The following is a 19,429-nucleotide window of genomic DNA, read 5'->3' on the forward strand; positions in this document are numbered from 1 at the left end:
TGATGATTGGCTAAACAGCATGGCATTGCATAATTCACATACATAATGCCTTTGCAACAAGATAGCATTATATAATTTCTTGCAACAAGATGGCAATGCATAATTCACATATATGGTAGTTAGACACTGAACAGGTGGCATTCACACAAAGCATGTCTAAACTAATCAAATGACATAGCAATGCGAGACACCATACGCACGATATGAGCAACATAACCCTGCCGAGTTAGAGCATACACTTCGGGGGGGGAATAGGACTGGTCATCTGTCTCTGAATCCTCCTCTGAGGAGCTATCCGTAACCAGCGAGATATGTGCTTCATCAGATAGCATAGTCTGCTCTGAAGACCTTGTTTTCACTCCAGAATTTGCCATCACCGTGTCAAATGGTTGATGGACACGAAGAGCAGTTGAATGTACTAACATTGTTGACAAATGTAATATGTAACGGAAAAGAAGGATGATGTGATATAATTTACATATAAGATGACTGGCTAAGCAGGATGGCATTGCAAAATTCACATATATGATGCCTGGCTAAACAAGATGGCATTGCATAATTCACATAAATGATGAATAAACTAAATAGATGGCATTCGCACAAAGGATGTCTAAACTAAGTAGATGACATATTTGATGTATAAAGTAAGCAATGCAAGACACCATATGCATGATATAACGAACATCAGCATGCCAAGTTAGAGCGAAGACCTTAGGGGGTAAATAGGAGTTGTCTTCTCCTTCTGAATCCCCCTCAGAACAGATATCTTCCTCTCGATTACAATCTGAAATGCGTGGAGGGGGGGCTACCTTTGCGCCTACCATGGAGTGACGTCTGCATGAAATTTTATTGACACACAAGGCTCGTCTCTTTTGCTCTACATGTTCGGTTCCATTGTTTACAATAACTGTCATGCATAGGAATAAAACATAGTGATATTATGTGAGGAGTGCATGCAGAAATCCAGAGTGATGGTAGCAACCTGTGGATAGACCCAAAACCAATAATAGCAGGCAGATAATGGCTTCAGTTAAAAAATACAGACAATGGCTTCTTTACTGTTTGTTTCCCACCCAACATGAAACTCATTGTAGACACCGGAGATTAACCAAATAGTAGATAGATACTATTGATAGCAGCCTCGATATGTACCCCACAACCATTTAAAAACTCAAGTTTGACCATTAGTTTGGAGCTGACTTAGAGTCTAATCGGTGAACAGGACGATAAAGTAGCATGTAATATTAAGCGATGCATAACATAAGCAGACACGAAAGAGTGCGACCTCTCTTGCAGACCCGTGTAGTCCTCGAGGTCATCTACTCGGTTGATGATGGTAATGCAAATTTCATGGCTGCCAGCGGCAGGGAACAAGATCTGAGGCGGAGAAAGACAGTCTGGAGGCCGGATCCCTGTTGTGCTGAACCCTTCTGTCGTTGGAGCAGCTGAGCTGGGGTGGATGACGGTGCAGCAGGAGCGGGACAAACCACGCAAGATTTTCTTTGACAACTATCTGTAAGAGAAGTAATTATGTAAGGGCTCGTTTGAATTGGAGGATTCCAACAATGCAAGGATAGGAAATAGACAGGAATAGGATAGGAATGCACGTGCAAAATAGAGAATTTAAAAACACAGGATTTCTGCCAATCTATGTGTTTGATTCACAACAATTGGAAGATCACAGGATGCAAAGAAGCATGGTGAGATTAAGTCAAACCACAAGAAAATGTAAGGTTATAATGCTATTATGCTACTATCTCTTAGTCTTGTGCTTCATGAATAGGAATTTGAAAAGGAGGACAAGTGAAAATTAAAATTCCTACATTTTTTCTTTCAAGGAGACACTAAAGGAACAAATCCGTGTGCTTAGTGGACAATATGTATAACATGTAGAGTAAAAAAGAGATGCAACAAGTGTACAACCTCTTTGGCGAAGCCATGTCGATCTCAGCGTGATTGGGTTGGCCGGTGAGGATGCTCCGGCTGACTTTGCTGTCGGAGGAGGGGAAGAAGATCTTAGGCGTGTGGAGATGGAGCCCGAGGTACTGCTCCGCTGTGATGGAGGGTTTCATCGTTGGAGCAGCTCCGGTGAGTTGTACGACGCCGAGGCTGAAGCAGGACAAGAGAGACAACGAACAACGTTAACCTGAGTGGAATTCTAATAGCATCTCCAATACATGATGTAAAATACATAACCATAAAGTGCTAGATGTAAATACATCAGCCGCTCATCTCTGAACTTAACTGTCGAAACTGAACTTAACTATCGAAGCTGAACTTAACTGTTGAAACTGAATTTTACTGTCGAAACTGAATTTTGCGGTCGAAACTGAATGCACTAGCAAGGTGAGGCTACACGTCGGTCGACTGACTTTTTCATCTCTGGTCAGTCGATTTTGCAGCCGTTGGATACGAAATCAAGGGCCTGCGGTTCATCTTCAACCTCCACCCCCCTGAGCCGCCAGCCAACACCGACCAAACAGCAGCCCCTCGCCGCTCGCGGCCGGCGGTGCGCCGCCCCGCCCGCCCCAAAAACACTCCCCACCACCGGTCCGCCGCCGCCCCGGCCATCCCTCTAGGCCCCCCCGTGCCGAGCTTTTTCTCCAGCGGTCCCACGCCACCGCCTCGCCAACGCCCCGCCACCGCCGGCGACCACCGCCCCCATCCTAAACCCTAAGATAGATAGTGGGGTACCTCTCCGGCGAGCCCCCTGTCGGTGTCAAAATTGGCGGATCTCGGGTAGGGGGTCCCGATCTATGCGTCTTAGGCTAATGGTAACAAGAAGCGAAGGACACAATGTTTACCCAGGTTCGGGCCCTCTCGATGGAGGTAAAACCCTACTTCCTGCTTGATTAATATTGAAGATATGTGTAATACAAGAGTAGATCTACCATGAGATCGTAGAGGCTAAACCCTAAGAGCTAGCCTATGATGGTATGATTGTAGTTGTGATCGGCCTTCTAAGGACCATGCTCTCCGGTTTATATAGACACCGGAGAGCTAGGGTTTACATGGAGTCGGTTACAAGGAAGGAAACATAATATCCGGATCGCCAAGCTTGTCTTCCACGCAAAGGAGAGTCCCATCCGGACACGAGCCGAAGTCTTGAGTCTTGTATCTTGACGCTTCTATAGTTCGGACGATGAATACAGTCCGGCTGTCCGGATACCCCCTTATCCAGGACTCCCTCAGTAGCCCCTGAACCTGGCTTCAATGACGATGAGTCCGGCGCGCAGTCTTGTCTTCGGCATTGCAAGGCGGGTTCCTCCTTCTGAATACTCCAAGGTTATCATCGAACACGTAGACCGTGTCCAGATCTGCAAAATGATCTTCACATACCACCATAGAGAGAATGATACTCCAGCTGACAACTTTTAGACGACGTGACATGCCGTTATAGCCAGGTCATTATTCAAACCGTTTTTTCACAACCAGCCACAGCGCGCATTGCGAGGCGGTTTCCTTGACATGTCTTGTCAAAGCAGAGATCATGTCCCCTTATCACGGGATTCTCATCAATAGGGTATGGGTAATCCCCCCGTGCCATCAATCGTGCCGCTTGGGAAGTAAGCGATTCTCATCAGGCTAGTGGGGAGGCGCTCCACTTTCGTCGCCTCTATAAAGAGATAAGAGTTCCCCATTTGCACCCACGCCTTCTTCGTCCTCTGCCCACTCTTGCCTCCTCGAGCTCCAGCGCCCTAGTCCAAGTCTTCTCTGCACAGCTAAACATGTCCGGAACAGGAGGCAAATGGGTGGCTTCCACCGTGAAGGAGAAGAACATCACAAGTCTTCGGGCGGCTGGATACTTGACCGCAGACATTGCGCACCGGCTACCAGACGACGGGCAGGTCACTCCAACTCCAGGACCCCACGAGAGGGTCGTGTTCCTTGCCCACTTCATCTGTGGACTGGGGTTTCCACTCCACCCCTTCGTCCACGGGCTCATGTTCTACTACGGGCTAGATTTCCATGATCTAGCCCCAAACTTCGTCCTCAACATCTCGGCGTTCATCGTCGTGTGCGAGGCTTTCCTCCGCATCAAGCCCCATTTCGGCTTGTGGCTGCAAACCTTCTACGTGAAGCCGAAGATCGTGAGCGGCCAGCAGGCGGAGTGTGGAGGAGCCATGGTGGGCAAAATGCCTAACGTCACCTGGCTTGACGGCTCCTTTGCAGAAACCGTGAAGGGGTGGCAATCGGGTTGGTTCTACATCACCGAGCTGCGCGACGCTGACTGGACGGCGGCCCCCGAGTTCCGATCCGGAACTGTCGGATTTCGGGTTCCGGCAGACCCTCTAGGTTCGAACACTGGGGTGCGCACGGAGATCTCTCCCTCTAACTACCTGCACCTCGCCGCCTCGCTAGGATCTAAGCTATGAAAGGAACAACACAAGAGACACATGGTTTATACTAGTTCGGGCCACCATTGTGGTGTAATACCCTACTCTAGTTTTTGGTGTGGTAGATTGCCTCTTGGGCTGATGATGAACAATACAAGGAAGAACAGCCTCGCGAGGATCTGTTCTTGGCTGGTGCGATGAACTGCTAGGGGGAGTTCAGTCGCTCTTTCTGCTGGTTTCAAGGTGATCCTCCTACCTTGTGGGTGGCTAGTCCTATTTATAGGCAAAGGCCCTGGGCCTCTTCCCAAATATTGAGCGGGAAGGGCGCCAACAATTGGCCATTTTGAAGGGGAACATCCAGTACACTTATCCTGACTAAAGTTGGTCCTTACCTGTCAAAGGCTCTGGTGGTGATGCCGGCTTGGGCTCCACAATGACTTCCTTCCTGCCGTTGCGACGGTCTTGGTCTTGTTGCACCGAAACAGATGCCTTTGCTTGATGCTCTCGCCTGCGCTTGCTCCCTTTGCACCAAAGACGAAAGGAGGACATTGCGCAGGTTGGCGCCCGCCTGGCGCCCTTGGTCATCATGGCTTGCATCATGGGAACCTCGTGAGGTACCCCGCCTTGATCTCTCCGCCTCCTCGCGAGCCAGCCTGACGAGGCCGTGCCTGAGGAAACTTCCTGTCATCCACCCTGCGAGGCTTGGCCCCTCGCGAGGGTCTTGAGCTCGTGCTAATGAAGATGGGCCGTGCTGGGCTGCCCCTTGAGCCATGCTGTAGGCCACAGGCAGGCAAGTCTGGGGACCCCCTGTCGGTGTCAAAACCGGCGGATCTCGGGTAGGGGGTCCCGAACTGTGCGTCTAGGAGGATGGTAACAGGAGACAAGGGACACGATGTTTTACCCAGGTTCGGGACCTCTTGATGGAGGTAAAACCCTGCGTCCTGCTTGATTAATATTGATGATGTGTGTTACAAGAGTAGATCTACCACGAGATCAAGGAGGCTAAACCCTAGAAGCTAGCCTATGGTATGATTGTTGTTCGTCCTACGGACTAAAGCCATCCAGTTTATATAGACACCGGAGAGGGCTAGGGTTACATAGAGTCGGTTACAATGGTAGGAGATCTACATATCCGTATCGCCAAGCTTGCCTTCCACGCCAAGGAATGTCCCATCCGGACACGGGACGAAGTCTTCAATCTTGTATCTTCGTAGTCTTGGAGTCCGGCCGATGATGATAGTTCGGCTATCCGGAAACCCCCTAGTCCAGGACTCCCTCAGTAGCCCCTGAACCAAGCTTCAATGAGACGAGTCCGGCGCGCATATTGTCTTCGGCATTGCAAGGCGGGATCCTCCTCCGAATAATTTATAGAAGATTGTGAACACCAGGATAGTATCCGGCTCTGCAAAATAAATTCCACATACCACCGTATAGAGAATAATATTTACACAAGTTCAATCTGCTGACGTATTTGGTGGCGTGACATCACACCACTACCAAGCCTTTACTCGAATTGTTTTTATTGTACCACCTCAGCACGTCTAGCGAAGCGGTTTCCCTGGCACGTCTTGTCGAAGCAGAGATCGTGTTCCCCTTATTCCAGGATTCCCATCAATACGGACGTGGGTAACCCAACCGCGCCAGTTGCAATGCCCCCTCCATCGAAGGCGGGTTCCAAACAGTCACGGGGACGGCTCTTGGTATTCTTCCTCTTTATAATGAGACCAAGGCCAGTTCTTTTTCTTTAATCCTCAATCAAATCTGCCCCTCGCCCCTGAGTTCCAACACCCAGGGCTCCAGATTCGGGTACCTCCAACCTTCGACAATGTCTGGCGCCGACCTACGAGGCCGGTGGATGCCCTCTTTCGTCACGGAAGAAGACGTGCTAAAGCTGAGAGACGCCAGGTACTTGACCTATGAGATTTTGCATAGGTTGCCTGCCCGAGGGCAAGTTATTCCTACTCCCGAGCCCGGCGAGAGCGTTGTGTTCGTGTCTCACCTCCGTCAGGGTTTAGGCTTCCCGATGGATCCCTTCGTGAGGGGGCTCATGTTTTACTATGGGCTGGAATTCCATGACTTGGCTCCGGAGTCCATCCTGCACATCTCATCATTCATTGTCGTTTGCGAAGCCTTCCTCCGCACTACCCCTCACTTCGGCTTGTGGCTCAAAACCTTCAACGTGGAGCCGAAGATGATTGAGGGGCGTCAGGCAGAGTGCGGTAGGGCAGTTATAAGCAAGAGGGCCGATGCTCCGTGGCCCGAGGGCTCTTTTCAGGAGGAGCTCGGCTCGTGGCAACAGCAGTGGTTCTATATCACCTCTCCAAGGGGCAGCAGGAAGAAGCCGCCGCCCGTCTTCCGCTCGGGCCCTCCACAACGGCTGACGTCATGGGTCAACAAGGGGCTTAACTGGGGGCAACCAAAGATGTACCCCTGTTGCAGGACCGGATTCGAGACCTCCAAGAAAGGGAGATTAATCTGGTGGTGGTGGCACAGGTGATCCTGATCCGGCGCCTTCTGCCCTGCAAACGTCGCCCCCTCCGCCTGTGGGAATTTAATCCAGAGGGGCCACGAGCTCTCCAACACTTCATGGGTTTGACACCCGCGGAGATGTACAAATTGTTCTTCGGATCGCAAGAGATGCGTCCGGACTTGACCGAGGATGCCGGCCTAAGCTGCAATCGCCTGGATACTCAAGTAAGAAGCCCTGTGTCTGGACATATTGTCTATTTATTTATCATGGGTTTGCCTTTTAACCAGCTATCCCTTGGACAGGAGTGGATAGCGCAAGCAAAACTGATACAGTGTCCTGCCCCCCTCCCTGAGACCACGCCGGATCCCGTGTTAGTAAAAATGTTGGAGTTCGCGCCTTCGGAGGAGGGCGAAGGGGGGCACAGGGAAACTACCACCTCCACCAAGGAGGCTTTCAGTAAGGGAGGAATCGAGATTCCCTCCTTCCAGGGGGAGAAGAGGACTGCTTCCGAAGACCCGGAGGCCAAGGCCTCAAAGCGGGGAAAGAAATCTGCACCGGAAGGTCCCATGCCGGGAAGGGCCCCGGCCGCACAGTCTCCCCATAGGAATCAACCCTCCAGCGAGTCGTAAGTAAAAAGGGGGAATTTTGTAATTGGGACCGCCCCTATATTATTTCCAAAGGTAACCGAAGTTTTCACCTTGTAGTTCGGATCTCAGCCCATCTCAGCAGAGCTCAACTTCGGGGGACCTTCGTCCGGAGATGATGGAAAGCGAGACGCCTCCATCTGCCGTCCCGTCGGGCGGGGCGGACAACCCTGAGGTGTCTTCGCAGAGGGTCTCCCTGAGTCCGGCGGGGCCGGAAAGTCTGGCACCCATTGGAGTACGGCCGGTGGAGCTGCAGGATCTGCTCAAGAGGGCATCTATCTCGGAAGATCACCGCATATTAATGAGTATGGTGATTGAAAGGATCTCATCCGCCGTGAGCGGGTTGTATGAGGCCGTCGGAAGCTTGCTGACGGGGTTTGAGGTACGCAAAAAATGACATACCTTTTGATAGTTTTGCACATGAAGTGCGCCCTGTATAGATAGTAGCCCGTGAGACTTGGTATGCTGTCGAAAGCGATAGCGTGCCAAGGATCATAATCTTAGTTATATAATGTCGCCTTTCCTATGCAGGTGGCAGAACGTTCGGTGGCCAGCCGGACTGATGGAGTTGCCGAACTGAAGAGGCAACTCGATGTTGCGGATGCTGACATCGCACTGGTTAATAAACGACTTAACGAGTCGCAAGGTAGGTGGTTGCTACGCGGTTGCCTAGTAAGGGAGTTGGTGCTCGTTCCTTACAATTTGTATGCTTGATGCAGGTGGCACCGCTGCTGTGGAAGATCTTCGAGCAGAGCTTGCTCGAGCCAAGGAGCAAGCCAGGATAAGTGATGCGGCTGCCTTGAAGGCAGCAGAAAAGCTAAAAGCCGAAAAGGCTGCTCACTGCCGATGCAGGGAAGAGTTGGCCGGAATGGCCTTGAAATTAAAAGATGCTACCGACCGTTGTGAGGTTCTTGAAGGAGAACGCCGAGTGGAGCAAGAGGGCCTGAAGAAGGCCGGCGCTGAAGTCAAGGATGCCCGGAGTGAGATGCGGGCTATGAAGGAGGAACTGCATCAGGCCAGAGACATTGCGGCTGGAAAGCACTTTCTTCTGCCTAGGAAGTTCACGGATCCGAAGTATGCTCAGCTGGGCCAGTTGTGTGGTGCGGAGGATCCTTATCTGGATTTGGCAGCGAGTGCGGCGGACGCAGTTGTGCACTTCCGAAGCCAGAAGGATCACGAAATGGAAGAGCTTTATTGGTCTCAATTCCATAGTCCGGAGCGTCCACTTCCGTTGACTGATCGGCTGGCTGAGTGGGCTGAGCTGAATAGATTGTCCGGACTTGCCATGATGGATGTGGTCACTCATCTGTGGCCGGAAAGGCCCAAGCTGAAGAGTTATTTTGGCTTGTTGCAGCAATTCCTTGGGGCGGTGCCGCATATCAAGGCGATGAAGTGGTCGGCATGCATAGAAGGTGCACGGATGGCTCTCGCCCGTGTGAAGACATACTGGGCGGACATGGATGCCACCTTTGTTGCATCCCGGGGTTCGGACAAGAGCCGATTACTCGCCGAGCACTATTTTGAGGAAGTCCTGCAGGGCGCTCATTTAATAGAGTCGTAGTGCTCGAAAGATGTCATGTTCAAATGACGTGTATGATTTGTGAGATCATGTTTATAATGCAATTGCTTTTTATACTTGTGCGTTCAAGTATTGAACTATCTCCTGTGCGGCCGTATATGTATGAATAACCTGAAAGTTGCAGTCTTTGGCTTCAGCCCCCACGCACATGGTGCGGGGGTGTTTGCAAAAAAAGAAAAGTGCTTTTTCACACTTAATCCAACGTCTTGGTCCTTTGAAGGAGGTGATAGCATAGCAAACTAGGCAACCGGACTATAATGCTTTATCACTTTCACTTAGCCATAGGAGCTTGATGGTGGGGCTACTATATAGCCCCTAGAGGCACCGCACTCTCCGAACTTGGGGCGCGTATGTGCCTGACCGGGAAGCGGTCCTTCTTCAAAGCGGAGGAATTCTAAACATTCCCATAGTCGATCGAGTGGTTGACCAGTCTCTCGCTGTATCATGACAGTCGGTTTTCGGCTTTCTCTACTGAGGCGCTCGCCCGGCCGAACCGGGGCACAATCGCAGTAGTTCTCCTGGTGCCGCGTTAGCCGATGGAGCGGAACGTAAGGCAGCAAAACACAGGAGCCGGGCAAACCCAACATTTGACCAAAGACATGATTCGGAGCTTATGCATATAAGGCCTAACTCGAGACGCCGAACACTCCCTGAGGTGTTCGGTCTTTATGATACCGGGCAGAACAATGCCCTAAGCCCCTAGTGTCCAGGTACAGGCGAGAACTTCTGACGCAGCCGATGCCAAAACGCCAGCCTCCTCCTCGGTTATGGTAGAAACCCGGGGGATGTGTATCAACAAGAGACAGTAAGAAAGGTTTACGCAGGGTCTTAATCTGAAAAGAATCCTTGCAACGGGTCCCTGCTGCACGTCTGCGCCTGTGTCTCCATTGTGTTGTATCCTGGACGGGTGTAGCACGTGCTTCATCTGTAAAAGAGAAGGACTTAGTTTGGAAGAAATATCGTGCAAAGGTTGTATTTAAAATAAAGTATAATTTCGAAGATGAATAAAGTTGAGCTTTATTGGCTCTCATCGTTTATACGCGCAGCCCCTTGTAAAGGGGTATGCGGCTGGGAAGCCCCTTGTTTATTTACGCCAGACTCGCCTAACCGTGTCCGAGGTCTGAATGACCTGTTTTTAGGGGCTTTGACCTGCAAGGTCGGATTAGTGTGTGGCTGTCAAGGCGGCCTCACATTCTCCGTGGTCGAGGAACACTTGGAGTTACTCTTTAATGAGATTATGCCGCGTGGACCGGGCATTTTAGGCGTAAGAGACGCGTAATGTGTTATTGCATTAAAGCGGGCGAAAGCTTCGCGTCCCAGTAGTGCTTTGAGGGCCACTGTGAAATGTGGCGGTATGGAGAGTGAGCTTTTCGCGACGGAGGTTGTCGGATGAACCGGACACAACCTCTAGTGGTACAGAGCTTGTTCAATTGGGTTAAAGGTCTGGCATCACTCCTTTGAAGGAAGTACCGCTACGGCGAATTTTGGTAGGGTCTATCCCTAGTCTGCGGATGGTGTCCTGGTATGGCAGGTGCCGCACTGTGTTTTTGTGTTATCACATGAAGTGAGTGCACTATTTTGACTTCTAGTGGGAAAGTCTTCTGTTTTCCGGCGTTCTGCTTGTGGGGTTCGTCGTCGTCTTCGCTTGGTGTGTCGAGCCCCTTGCGTTCGGCGTTAAGTCGGCCGGACTGTTTGAAGACCCAACAATCTCTGTGGGTATGGTTCACAGGCTTCCCGGAGGTACTATGTATTTCACATAGCCTATCCAGAATTTTGTTTAGGTTGGATAGCTCGTCACTGTTGTCCTTGAGGGGCAGTGTTTTGTTATTCGGCCGAGATCTTTTGAATCCGGCGTTGACCGCCGTGCTATTTGGGCCATTTTCCTTATTCCGGCGCTGATCTTTTCTGCGTCGTGATTTCCCATTTCCATCCCTGACTTTGGATGTACTCGGGTCGCTGGTGCTGCATCTAGCCAGCCAGCTGTCCTCCCCTGCGCAAAAGCGGGTCATGAGGCTTGTGAGTGCGGCCATTGTTCTTGGTTTTTCCTGGCCGAGGTGTCTGGCGAGCCATTCGTCACGGTCGTTGTGCTTAAAGGCTGCTAAGGCTTTGGCGTCCGGACAGTCGACTATTTGGTTCTTTTTGGTGAGGAACCTGTTCCGGAATTTGCGTGCTGACTCTCTGGGCTGTTGAGTTATGTCACTTAAATCATCTGCATCTGGAGGGCGGACATAGGTCCCTTGAAAATTTGCTCGAAACGCATCCTCGAGCTCTTCCCAACTTCCAATTGTATTTTCTGGGAGGCTTTTGAGCCAATGCCGAGCTGGCCCTTTGAGCTTGAGGGGTAGGTATTTTTATGGCATGGAGATCGTCTCCTCCAGCCTTATGTATGTGTAGGATATAATCCTCAATCCAGACTCCGGGGTCTGTTGTTCCATCATATGCCTCTATGTTTACGGGATTGAATCCCGCTGGAAATTCATGATCCAGTACCTCGTCCGTGAAACATAGTGGGTGTGCAGCGCCCCTGTATTTAGATGTGCCATTGTCTTCAAACGCTCGGCGGGTTGTGTTGCTTCCTGGAGTCTTCTTTTTTGGCCGATAGATAGACCTGACCGGGTCATCCTTTTTCTGAGGATTTTTATGCTGATCGTGTGCCGGCTTGTGTGTGGAGCCCCTTGCTGTTCTTAGCCTGTCATCTGGTCGTCTATCCGGCCAGGCGGCCTCTTTCTTTTTTGACTGCGGGGGCCCTAAGGCCTCCTCGTCGAATTCAGGCAACAACTTGCGCTTCGGGTAACTTTTTGCCTGGCAACTAGCATCATATTTATCTGCCGTATTGAGTACTTTGCTCCATTTCATTCTGAGTGCGTCCTCTGCTGTTTTGAGCTTCCGCTTTTGCTTCTTCAAACTTCTTGCAGTAGCGACGAGCCTTTTATGAAGGTTCTTATGCTCTGGTGATGTGTTCGGCGTGAGATCGTCTAGGCCCTTGTTTTCACCGGGGATGGGTTGCTTTGTCTAGTTCACCGTGTTCGGATGATTGCTTGGTTGCGTGTTCGATGTCCACTGCTTCGCCCTGCTCTAGGTCCGGGTCTGTATGGGTGCCGTTTTTATCGAGGCGGGACTTTGGGCGACGCTTGCGTCGCCGTTTTGGTTGTTTGCTGGTGGAGTTGTCCTTCGCCGTGTCCTGTTGTTCCTCATTATCGCTTCCTTTTGGTGTATCCACCATGTACACGTTGTGAGTTGGGGTGGCTTTCCAGTGCCCGATAGGCGCTGGTTCTTGGTCGTCTCCGGCATCGAAGTCTAGCATGTCGGTTGGATCGTCGACAGTGGCTACTAAATGGGTGGTAGGTGGGCATTGAATTTCTTCGTCGTCCGCATCCCAACCGTCCTGACCGCAGTCCGGCCAGGGCTCTCCTGATAACGATAGACACTTTAACGAACTCAAGATGTTGCCAAAAGGTGAGTGTTGGAAGATGTCCGCAGCAGTGAAATCCATGACCGGCGCCCAATCGGATTTGATTGGAGGGGGCGCGGGAGGTTCGGAGTCCGGCAAGGAGTCCGGCACCTCGGAGTCACGAGCTTCATGAGGGACAAGGTCAGTGTTCGGCTCTATCGTCATAGAGGTTGCAGCTCCTGAGGCGGTGTCTAACCATCCGTCCGCGATCTGCGCAGCCGGCTCAGAATTGAAGATCGGGTCGGACTCAAGTGCGGCCTCCAGGGTACTGTCCGGCTGCAGAGCTAAATCATGCCCATCGTGACAGTGCGGCACGCTTGGCTGTGGCCCGAACCCATCAAAGATCAAGTCCCCGCGGATGTCAGCCGTGAAGTTCAAACTTCCAATTCTGACCTGACGGCCAGCGGCGTAGCTTTCGATCTGCTCCAGATGGCCAAGCGAATTGGCCCGCAGTGCAAAGCCGCCGAATATGAAGATCTGTGGGGAGGCGCTCCACTTTCGTCGCCTCTATAAAGAGATAAGAGTTCCCCATTTGCACCCACGCCTTCTTCCTCCTCTGCCCACTCTTGCCTCCTCGAGCTCCAGCGCCCTAGTCCAAGTCTTCTCTGCACAGCTAAACATGTCCGGAGCAGGAGGAAAATGGGTGGCTTCCACCGTGAAGGAGTAGAACATCGCAAGTCTTCGGGCGGCTGGATACTTGACCGCAGACATTGCGCACCGGCTACCAGACGACGGGCAGGTCACTCCAACTCCAGGACCCCACGAGAGGGTCGTGTTCCTTGCCCACTTCATATGTGGACTGGGGTTTCCACTCCACCCCTTCGTCCACGGGCTCATGTTCTACTATGGGCTAGATTTCCATGATCTAGCCCCAAACTTCGTCCTCAACATCTCGGCATTCATCGTCGTGTGCGAGGCTTTCCTCCGCATCAAGCCCCATTTCGGCTTGTGGCTGCAAACCTTCTACGTGAAGCCGAAGATCGTGAGCGGCCAGCAGGCGGAGTGTGGAGGAGCCATGGTGGGAAAAATGCCTAACGTCACCTGGCTTGACGGCTCCTTTGCGGAAACCGTGAAGGGGTGGCAATCGGGTTGGTTCTACATCACCGAGCTCCGCGACGCTGACTAGACGGCGGCCCCCGAGTTCTGATCCGGAACTGTCAGATTTCGGGTTCCGGCAGACCCTCTAGGTTCGAACACTGGGGTGCGCGCGGAGATCTCTCCCTCTACCTACCTGCACCTCGCCGCCTCGCTAGGATCTAAGCTATGAAAGGAACAACACAAGAGACACATGGTTTATACTAGTTCGGGCCACCATTGTGGTGTAATACCCTACTCTAGTTTGTGGTGTGGTGGATTGCCTCTTGGGATGATGATGAACAATACAAGGAAGAACAGCCTCGCGAGGATCTGTTCTTGGCTGGTGCGATGAACTGCTAGGGGGAGTTCAGTCGCTCTTTCTGCTGGTTTCAAGGTGATCCTCCTACCTTGTGGGTGGCCAGTCCTATTTATAGGCAAAGGCCCTGGGCCTCTTCCCAAATATTGAGCGGGAAGGGCGCCAACAATTGGCCATTTTGAAGGGGAACATCCAGTACACTTATCCTGACTAAAGTTGGTCCTTACCTGTCAAAGGCTCTGGTGGTGACGCCGGCTTGGGCTCCATAATGACTTCCTTCCTGCCGTTGCGACAATCTTGGTCTTCTTGCACCGAAACGGATGCCTTTGCTTGATGCTCTCTCCTGCGCTTGCTCCCTTTGCACCAAAGAGGAAAGGAGGACATTGCGCAGGCTGGCGCCCGCCTGGCGCCCTTGGTCATCATGGCTTGCATCATGGGAACCTCGTGAGGTACCCCGCCTTGATCTCTCCGCCTCCTCGCGAGCCAGCCTGACGAGGCCGTGCCTGAGGAAACTTCCTGTCGTCCACCCCGCGAGGCTTGGCCCCTCGCGAGAGTCTTGAGCTCGTGCTGATGAAGATGGGACGTGCTGGGCCGCCCCTTGAGCCATGCCGCAGGCCACAGGCAGGCAAGTCTGGGGACCCCCTGTCGGTGTCAAAACCGGCGGATCTCGGGTAGGGGGTCCCGAACTGTGCGTCTAGGCGGATGGTAACAGGAGACAAGGGACACGATGTTTTACCCAGGTTCGGGCCCTGTTGATGGAGGTAAAACCCTACGTCCTGCTTGATTAATATTGATGATGTGTGTTACAAGAGTAGATCTACCACGAGATCAAGGAGGCTAAACCCTAGAAGCTAGCCTATGGTATGATTGTTGTTCGTCCTACGGACTAAAGCCATCCGGTTTATATAGACACCGGAGAGGGCTAGGGTTACACAGAGTCGGTTACAATTGCAGGAGATCTACATATCCGTATCGCCAAGCTTGCCTTCCACGCCAAGGAAAGTCCCATCCGGACACGGGACGAAGTCTTCAATCTTGTATCTTCGTAGTCTTGGAGTCCGGCCGATGATGATAGTTCGGCTATCCGGACACCCCCTAGTCCAGGACTCCCTCACCCCCGTTCCCAGAACGACGACAGTAGCCCCCGGGCCCAAGGCGCGCCCGGACTTGGCTGAGCAGAGAAGCGAAGGGGCAAGTGCGAAGCACCACGGGCCCTAACAGCCTGCGGCCTCGGGCGCCGCGTGGCGGTTGGTTGGTCGTGGGTGCCTTAGCAACTGCGTGAATCAACAAAAGAGCGGCACCTGCCTAGGCTTTGCTTCCATTGCTTCCTCCGGTCATTGCCTATATCCCCTTTCTTGCGCCCTTCCTTCCTGCCTCTGAAATCTTTAGATATACTTCGACCGCCTGCCCTAGCAAGACATGGTGCCTCGGCAGACCCCAGCAGGAGCTTAGTACTCACCCGCCTTGGACTCGCTGAACCTGTCGGAGACGAGCCTTGCCCGGGTGCGTCGGATGGTGGCGGCGCAAGGCATCGACGGGGCAGAGGTGTTCAAGGCTGGCTCCGCCCTTCCCGAGGGCCAAGGGAGCATCTTCTATCCGTTCTTCATAAGCGCCATTGCTGCCGGTCTGGTGCCTCCCTTTTCTGAGTTTTTCTTCTCTGTCCTCCGCCATTACAAACTGCAAGCTCTGCACCTCCACCCCAACTTTGTTCTTCTTCTGGCGATCTTCGCCTACTATTGTGAGGCTCACGTCGGGGTGCAGCCCTCAGTGGCCCTTCTGCGCCACTACTTCTCCCTCCGGACCTCTCGTGGTCCCATCTCTGCGTGCGTGAGCTTTGTCGCATATGGCGGCTCCAACGCCATCTCGAAGCCCGGAAAGAGGATTGAGGGCTTCAGGAGCAAGTGGATCATGGTAGATGCTGGGCGCATCCACCCTCGGCTGATTCTGCCCACGGAGCACCCCACGAGCTCCGATGATTGGTCTCGCGCGGAACTCGTGGACCCCCGCGCGAAGCCGGTGCTGGAGAAGACGGATGCAGATCTGAGGCCGGGCAACATGGTGGCAGCGAAGTTGACCGGTGCATCGCTCCTGAGGGAGTTCCTGGAGCACCAAGTCTCCCCGCTTCGTCAGTACTCGCTTCCGCTGTGGAGGCCCCGCCCGAGCCCTGCAGTCTTGGCCGACGAAGATCTGGTCGCGGTCCTCCAATCTTTGGTCGGGGGAGACGTGGTGAGGCTGGAGGGTGCCCCTGTACCCTTGTTCCTTCGAGATGATTGGGAGCAGGCGGTGGACTCCATGCCCGTCTTCAATGGGGACGGGCCCGTGCCCACGGAGGTTCCCGAGGCCCCGGTGGCCCTGGCGGCGGTGGACGTGTCCTCCGGCAATTCCAGCGAAGAGGAGGAAGAAGAGGAGCGGGAAGAAGGGCCTGACTCCGAGGCTACCGACAGGGAGTCGAGAGCGCCCCTCCCCCGGCGCAGGTCCCGCGCTTTCCGCCTCTTCCCGAGCAACGACGAGGATGGCGACGAGCGGGGCGGCGAGAGCTTGCCCCCGATCCTGAAGAAGGACAGGACTGGGCTGGTCCTCCGCGGGTCTTCCCCGGCTCCGAGGCGATCCGCAGACGCGCCTCCTGCTCCCGAGCCTCTCGAGGCTGATCCCTGCAGCCGGCTCTCATGCTTCCAGTATGGCCGGAGGTTGCTCGAGCTCGCGAGCGATGACCAGTAAGTGCTTGATTCTTGTTTTATTCCCTGTTTTGTCGCTGAGGCTTGACGTCTGTATCTCTTGTCTAGGCTGGCGCCTGCGGCGAAGAAGCTGAAGGGGGCTCCTGAGGTTCCGTCTGGGGCAGCGCCTCTGCCTGCGAAAGAAGGTGTCTGCAAGGCACGGGCCTCTCCTGCCTGGTCATCCTCACGAGGCCTGGTGCAGCTGGCTGGGGCGAGCTCAGCCCCCATGGCCCAAGCGACTCCTGAGGTATCCTTACCTGATGCCACCGCCACAGCTGTTGGGGCGCAGATGGTCCCGCCTCAGGATACTATGGTTACGCTGCCGTCCTCTCCTCCTACTCCACCAACTGCTGTCTCTCCGACCCCTCCCACTGTCCTGGATCGTGCTACTACTAAACTGGATCGGCTGCGGCAAGATCTTCTGGGCGCCGACCCTCGCTTGGTGGCCGGGCGCTTGGAGCTGGCTTCTGGCTGGATTCGCTCTGACGCTTCGATTCGAGCGGCACTGGTTCAGGCCTCGACGGCTTGCGACGAGGAGAAGCTGGCCGTCCTTGGGGCGAAGGCTGCTCGCGACGCTGCCTTGGGGGGGGTGGACGATGCCCAAGGTCGCTGCAAGGCGCTAGACAGCGAGCTGCAGGGCCTGCAGGACCAGCTTGCCAAGGAGGTCTGCATTCGCCAAGAGAAGGAGGAAGACATGAAGGCTCGCGAGGCGGCTGTCAAGGACCGAGACGCCAAGCTTAACAAGCGCCGTGACCTCCTGGGCGCACTGGAGCAGGAGTTGGAAGCGAGGAAGGTCGAGCTGGACGGCAAGGCGCGGGTCCTCGCCGAGGACCATGAGGCCTTCACTGAGATGGAGGTGAAGTCTCGCACCTTGCTGAGGTCGCTTTACGACAACGGCCTGGAAAGCCCGCTGGCCGGCGCCGAGGACGGCCCCGCCAAGCTGCTCCCCTTCCTGATCCGTGCTCTTGAAGATGTCACCCTTGGCCTTGGCCCTACGGCTGAGGCCGAGGCATGTGCCCTGTCTTCTGCAGCGCTGATGCGGGTCCTTACCCACGTCTACCTTCAAGATCCCGATGTCGACCTCGACAGCCTGCTGGAGCCAGCGAGCGGCGAGCTTGCCGCTGCCGCTGCTGAGGCCGTGAAGGGCCGTGCGGAGGCTCGCTGACGAAGTTCCTGGCCTTCAGCGCCAAGCCGAAGCGAGGCGCTGCCGGTCCTGCGGCTTCACAAGGCGAACCCGCTCCGTGCAGCTCTGCCGCCAACAAATGACTCCGTTGTGGCTCTTGTTCTTCTTTCAGCTCCTGCAACATGCATCATGACTCGGGGAGGCGTTTAAACTTGTGTTTGGTGTTGTGATAACAGTTATGGACTGTAATATTTGCTTTTGAATTCCTTGAGATTTGCGCTTTTCCTTCCTACTTTCTTATGTTCTACACCGGTAGAGCCCGGCCCCACGCATACCTCAACCGTTGTTAGCCCCGACCGAAAACCAGGACGGGACCAAGGAGTGAGGGGCTACGTGACAAGTTAGGCTCCTGAGTCGCGATGCTCAGGAGTCCCCCTTGGCGCATGAATAGCAAGTAGGGAGGTGAGATGTGTGGGTGAATCTACCATTCTACGTCTGCAGAGCCCGGCCCTGCGGATACCTCAACCGCCGTTAGCCTTTCGGAACTAAGGAGTGAGGGGCTACATGGTCAGTTAGGCTCCTGAGTCGCGATGCTCAGGAGTCCCCCTTGATGCTCAAACGGCCTTCGTACCTTGGCTTCGCTCGGGGAGGGACGTGCGACGAACCAGGCCCGAGGGGCCTGGCTGGGTGGCGTGCATCTGGGCGTGACCCAGGCACAGCCCCCGTGCCCAGCCCCCTCGTGCGGCACTCCCGAGGGGAGGCGTTGCAATGAGGCCAAACACTAAGCTCTGGGTTCCCTGAGGTTGATGCGGCCGGGGGCCACCATCAGTTGTTTATCACCAGCACGGAGCATGGCACTTCCGTATGTGTACGGGCATAGCCGCTCCTCGGCAGTGTCGTCAACCAGCGCGGAGCATGGTGCTTCCACTGCTGCATGGGAGGGGGCTCCCCTCCGGGAGGAGCCCCCGGGGCGTGTACAGCCCCACCCTGACACGTGGCTGGCACGGTAGGGCCTGATGAGGTGTATCTGGGCACCCGTGAGCTAGCACGGGACTCACGGGGCCCTACCTCAAGCCAGGTTGCGCCTGGCACTGGGCCTTAACTTGTGATGTGTTCCTGCAAATTTGGTTAGATGCTGACGCTCTATGTCCTCGGGTCCCGGCCCTCGAGCGGGTCTCAGTCGTCGCTGGTATGCCAGGTCGTGATGCCGTGGACAAATCCAGAGGGTGAGGGCTGGAGAGCCAGTAGGAGCCCATGAGTCGCGATGCTCAGGTACCCCCCCCCCCCTTTTAACGTGCAAGCGGCCGACATGAAGGAAGAAGAGGTGCCGTGGACATGCATCAAATAACAAGCATGATGGGTCGAACGCATGGTCCGAAAATAAACGCAAGAGGGGTACATGCCGCTGGGTCTGACCCGAGCGACTTGGGGATGATGCAGCCTGAGGGGCACCCCCAACAAAGTAAGATAGGAACATAAAGTAAAAGGGGATACATGCCACAGGGACGGACCCACGCGGCCTGGGAATAATGCAGCCCTGGGGGCGCTCCCACCTGGAAACGAAACTTGAAGGATGTCACCTGACAGCATTGAAGACGAAGGGGAGTTGAAGTAGGGGACGTCGTGGGCTGCGGAAGCCGATCTTCACGAGCCCCAGGCCCATGAGCCTCGGGAGGTTCCAGAGGCGCTGGTGGCTCCTCGTGGACCATCTCCATCTC

Source organism: Triticum dicoccoides, chromosome 7B, assembly GCF_002162155.2.
Source record: "Triticum dicoccoides isolate Atlit2015 ecotype Zavitan chromosome 7B, WEW_v2.0, whole genome shotgun sequence".
Classification (NCBI taxonomy): domain Eukaryota; kingdom Viridiplantae; phylum Streptophyta; class Magnoliopsida; order Poales; family Poaceae; genus Triticum; species Triticum dicoccoides.